The 5,260-nt window shown below is 45.0% G+C and overlaps 1 pseudogene; it reads right to left on the bottom strand.

Moving 5' to 3' along the window:
• Nucleotides 1-3,557: 3,557 nt before the first annotated feature.
• On the bottom strand, nucleotides 3,558-4,271 carry LOC147899742 (uncharacterized; annotated as a pseudogene).
• Nucleotides 4,272-5,260: the final 989 nt, after the last annotated feature.

Raw genomic sequence — 5,260 nt, 5'->3', positions numbered from 1 at the left:
TAGCGATGCCACTCCACTCCCCAAGCTCCTTCTCCCACACCTTACGTACCTCCTTCCTATCCTTCGCATGAAGCTAACCAACACCGTGGCTTCATTCGTCCTCACGGAGCACCCAGAGATCATCAGCGTCAAGACATGTAATCGGAGATTCACCCCTCCATCACGTACGTACCCTTCCCCGTCTGCTCCCTGTCGCTCACAGCCTCTCGAATGTCTCGTAGCCCTTCTGTTCTCAGAAGCTTACCACCTTGGTTACCGCCGTCCAGCCATCGTCTTCTTCCTTCCAGCAGCTCTCTTTATCGCTCAAGATACTCCAGCGCGCAGAACAAACGACCTCCATCGCTCCCTCTGGTCCTTTAGCCATCGCCTTCATCGAGAAGAGCCTCTTCTACTCCCCCTCTGCACTACGAGCCTCTCCTGCTCACCACGGAGCCAACACTCTGTCTCCAGCTCACAGAGCTTACAAAGCTCACGTATTCTCCCAGGTGCTCTGAGGGATCTCCCCCTCACCACATACGTTTTTTCCGTCCCCCCTTGCACTACGCGATCCCTTTTCAGAAGCTCTTGGCCCCGATCCAACCACCCGCATAGGATCCTCGTGCCACCTTCATAGTTGTCATCCTCGCGTATCACCAGCTCACCCTCTCCTCGTAGCATGCTACTTGCAGTCGCCACCTCGCCATCCAGAACCTCCTCGCCTCGTCCTCACGTAGCCACCTGCATGGATACCTTTTTTATTATAGCCATGTCATCCCATGCTTTTTACCACTCTTCCACCCTTCCTTCAAACTTTACACCAAGGTCATGGATGCCCATATGGTTCTAGTTAGGCATTCAATCACTTGCATGCCTCCAACACTTAACATTTAGTTGCCCAGACTACCACATATGGTGAACACCATCCCGACACAAAGGATCTACAAGACAACCACAACAAAAAAATGCTCATGCCCTCATACAGAAAGGACTCTGGACAACTATGAAGGAGTGCATGTCATCCCACAACAAAACCCCGTCAACACTCTAGATTGCCTACTGCAACCACACTGCACTTCATTATCTCCCAGAGTCCCTGTAGAAGTGTCTTCCATCTCAAGACAATATATCATCAGTGTGGAGACCATCATGAGGGTGTCCACAGCTCATTTCCCCTACCAACTAGCTATGTACATAGCTATGCACTCACCTAGGAACATGCAACAAGTGAAAAACATTTTTTCTTTTTTATCCACACATCGTGTATCAAATGGATGTAAAATCCACCTTTCTAAATGGAGATCTCAAGGAGGTATATGTGGAGCAACCACCAGGATTTGTGCTCCCTGATTCAAAAGGTAAAGTCTACAAATCGAAGAAGGCACTTTACGAGCTGAAATAGGCCCCTTGAGGATGGTACCAGTAGCAATGAATTAACGCCTACTTTTTGTGGAATGGGTTCAAGAGGAGTCTTCTTATGATTGTTTATACATCTCCAGGAGTCTTCTTATGATTGTTTTTACATCTCCAGGAAAGGAGGCAAGTGTATGATCGTGGACCTTTATGTGGACGACCTTGTCATGACAGGGAACTATGAAGAAAAGATCTCACAAACGAAGCAGATGCTAAGTGGAGAGTTTGAAATGACAAACCTCGGATTGATGCATTTTTGTATGGGGATCGAGGTTTGGCAGGAGCCAAATCAGATCATCTCACAACAGAAGTATGCTGGAGAGATATTGAAGGCATTTGGCATGGCTGAGTGCAAATCAGTTGGTACCCCCGTGGAGGTTAACGTGAAGCTCTTGAAAGAGGATTCATCACCACTAGTGGACCTAGCGAAGTATAGGAGGCTAGTGGGCAGTTTGATCTACTTGTGCAGCACACGGCCGGACATCAGTTATGCAATTGGTGTGCTAAGCAGGTTTTCCAACAAGCCCCGGGAGAACCATTGGAGGATAGGGATGTGAGTACTGAAGTACATTGCAGGCACAATAGATTACGGCATCACCTATACCAAAGGCAGTACCTTGACCGGGATTCTGTGATTCGGATTGGGCAGGAGACATGGACAACAGGAGATCAGTGACAGGTTATTGTTTTTCACTTGGATCTAGAGTTGTCTCATGGGTCAGCAAGAAGCAGCCAATGGTTGCTCTTTCTTCTACTGAGGCCGAGTACAAATCAGCATGTTTTGCCTCTTGTGAGGATGTGTGGTTGAGGATGAATTTTGGGGACTTGGCCATAGCACAGAGCAAGCCTACGCAGTTATCATATGACAATCAAAGCTGCATGTCGATTGCAAAGAACCTAGTATTTCATGCTCGTACAAAACACATTGAGATTCAGTATCACTTTGTGTGTGAGCTCATCATGGATGGAGAGGTCTATTTGGTGTATTGTCCCAATGTTGCAGACATCTTCACGAAGGCTCTTGGAAGAGACTTGCTGGAGAGGCATCTTCATCGACTTGAAAAGGTAGTTCACCTGCAAGTGGACCTTGAGGGGGGGGGGGGTTAGATATCAATGCCCCACTCTCATGTAACTATGTGAGAACCAGCTAACTCTACCTGTGAGCCCCCCAAATGAGGAGAAGGCATTAGAGTAGCTAGGTACCGATAGGACCTAGTTTAGACACCAAATGGGGGCCATGTGTGGCCCGATGGCTGGACGGCTTTAGATAGATTTGGCACACTGCCAACTAGGCTAGATGCAAGTACAGGAAGGCATTCCATGACTAACTACACTAAGGGTAGATGGAGCATTTCTTGGGGCAGCCCACGAGTTGTGGGGCCCGTTTGGAGCACTAGATGATCCCAGATGGCTCTAGGCCAGAAAAGGACGTCGGCCATTTGACTGGACCAAAAAAGGGCATCAGCCTCCATCCTCTACTGTTTCTAGCACGCCATCAAGGCTTCTCTCATAGGAGCGCACGGCTAGGAGGTAGCGCCATCTATTGTATCAGTTTACATTAATCAGTTTTTTTGATTCTCTATACTGTCAGTTTTCTCTCTTGCATACGAGATCCTATTATTTGTCTATCATAAATGGTGTATTGTTTTCTTTCATGGTACCAGAGCTCAGGCTCTAGCAAGAAGATGTGGTAGTGTGTTTTTGTTTGCGAGTAGATTGTGAGAGATGGCTCAGCTCACAAGACTACAAATCCCACCTTTTGGCGATAGTGGAAAGTTGGACAGTTCAAACTACCCACTCTAGAAGTTCAAGATGAAGGCCATCCTAAACGCATACGAGCTTTGGGATACTGCTACGGGGGTGGACGCAAAGCCAGTTACAAGATCGGATCTAGCTAATCTAGGACATTGCAATCTATAGCATTTTTTGTCATGGAGTTAACCATATGCCACATCACAAAAAGGCACTCATTTCTGTCATCACCATGCCCACTAGATGATGCATAGTTGCTTTGTTGCAACTTTCCATTTCTGATGTCATTCTACTTTTTATAGCAAGTCTTCTCTTTATGTCCAAGCTTCCCACAATAATAGCACTCTGTGTTGCTATCTACTTGTTGGTTCCTTTGCCATGAACCATGTCCTCTTTGGCTCCCCCTGCCTCTAGGGTTACCACATCCTGCTCCAAAGGACTGGTTTTCTTGTTGTTGTTGTTGGTTCTGATGAACAGCCACCAAAACAACCTCTACCTTTATCTTGATTTGAGTAGAATGCGAAATCTTGAGAAATTCCTGTGGCTGAACCACTATTCCTTTGCTCTTCCCTCAACAAGAGAGCAACAAGTTCTTGAAAATCAGAAAAGGTCTCACAAACTCCAATGGATGTTTGAAATTGTGCATATTCTCTTCCAAGGCCATTTAAGGTCATAGACACTAAGTCCTCATCATCAACAGGTGCTCCAATTGAGCGAAGAGAATTTGCAAGGCATTTAAGCTTCATGGAATACTCATTTATGTTCAACTTATTCCTCTACACATTATGGAACTCCTGTTTGAGCTGCATCTTCCGCGGAGTAGTATTGGTGCTATACATACTCACCAATGTATCCCATGCCTCCTTCGGCATCTTTGCATCCTGTATATGCATTAACATGGAGTTTGAAACATTGAAAGACAACTGATACATGACCTTCTTGGCCCTTTCATGAAACTCTTTAAATGTCTTCAAATCTACAGCAGTAGGAGCAGCACCCAAAATTGGTTCTTGCTCATCAACATTGATGAATGACCATACTCCCTTTCCCATAAGGAAGTTTGCCATCCTGAAATTCCATGCTTGGAAGTTGTCTTTCTCAAGCTTCTCACTAATAATAGTGGACATATTCTTAGAATTTTGCAAAGTCAAAATCTACAACTGCTATCTTAAGAAACAGAGTTTTGCCTCACAAGGGTGAACAACAACAATTCTGCAACACCAAAAATTTTGCCTCACAAGGGCGGTGGCAAGCAACGATGAGTCACACTAAGTGAGAAAAATACATAAACACAACCACCCAAAACTAGCTTGCAACTCTTAGAATCTTTGCAATGGGGCACAAAGCAACCTTTCTATTACAACTTTGCTCAACGATGAAAAGTGGGCATAGAGAGTAAAAAATGGCCACTTCTCCTGAGTGCCTGTTAAAACTTTGTGATACCAACACGGAGCCCAAAATGGTCCCAAAATGGAAATTTTTACATCAAAAATTGCAATGCAATATAAGTTTTCTAGGTAATGCTCTTGTGCTTCACAACAAAGGGCGCCTCAATTTGAGGTTGCGCACTTTGCACTCACAACTGTATACCTACACTAGTATGCTCCCAAAAGCTCAAAAGAAAGGAGACACTAATCCTCTTACCAGGGTTTCATGATCTCCACTTGCCTCTGCTTGCTGCTGAGCTCCTCACCACCATGAACCAATCTTGGATACCATGTAAAGAGGTAGGGAGAGAGGGAAGAGACTTGATTGCAGCTTTGTTCACCACTCACAAAAGAGAGCACAAGGTTGGAGGCTGAAGCCTATCTTCACTTTAGCACACAATAGGAATACAATGAGAGATGTGTATACACTATATTTGTAACCCTAGAATACATAGTTCGTATGTGAACCCAAACATACATGGCTATCTAACTACGCCACAAGTATACCTAACAAAAGATGGTGACATAAATGATAGTCACCCAGGATATACATCAGGGGTGGAGCTTGATATCTCAACAAAAATGGAGGGTTAACTTGGAATGCTTGCATTGTGGAAATAAAAGACACATGAAGAAAGAATGTTGGCTGCAGAAGAAAAAGGAAGGAGAAGGACAACAGGAGAATTAGCAAG

Source organism: Dipteris shenzhenensis, chromosome 8 (assembly GCF_047967505.1).
Source record: "Dipteris shenzhenensis isolate YYH24624 ecotype China chromosome 8, Dip_SZ_1.0, whole genome shotgun sequence".
Lineage (NCBI taxonomy): Eukaryota > Viridiplantae > Streptophyta > Polypodiopsida > Gleicheniales > Dipteridaceae > Dipteris > Dipteris shenzhenensis.
This window is presented reverse-complemented; position numbering and strand designations above follow the sequence as displayed.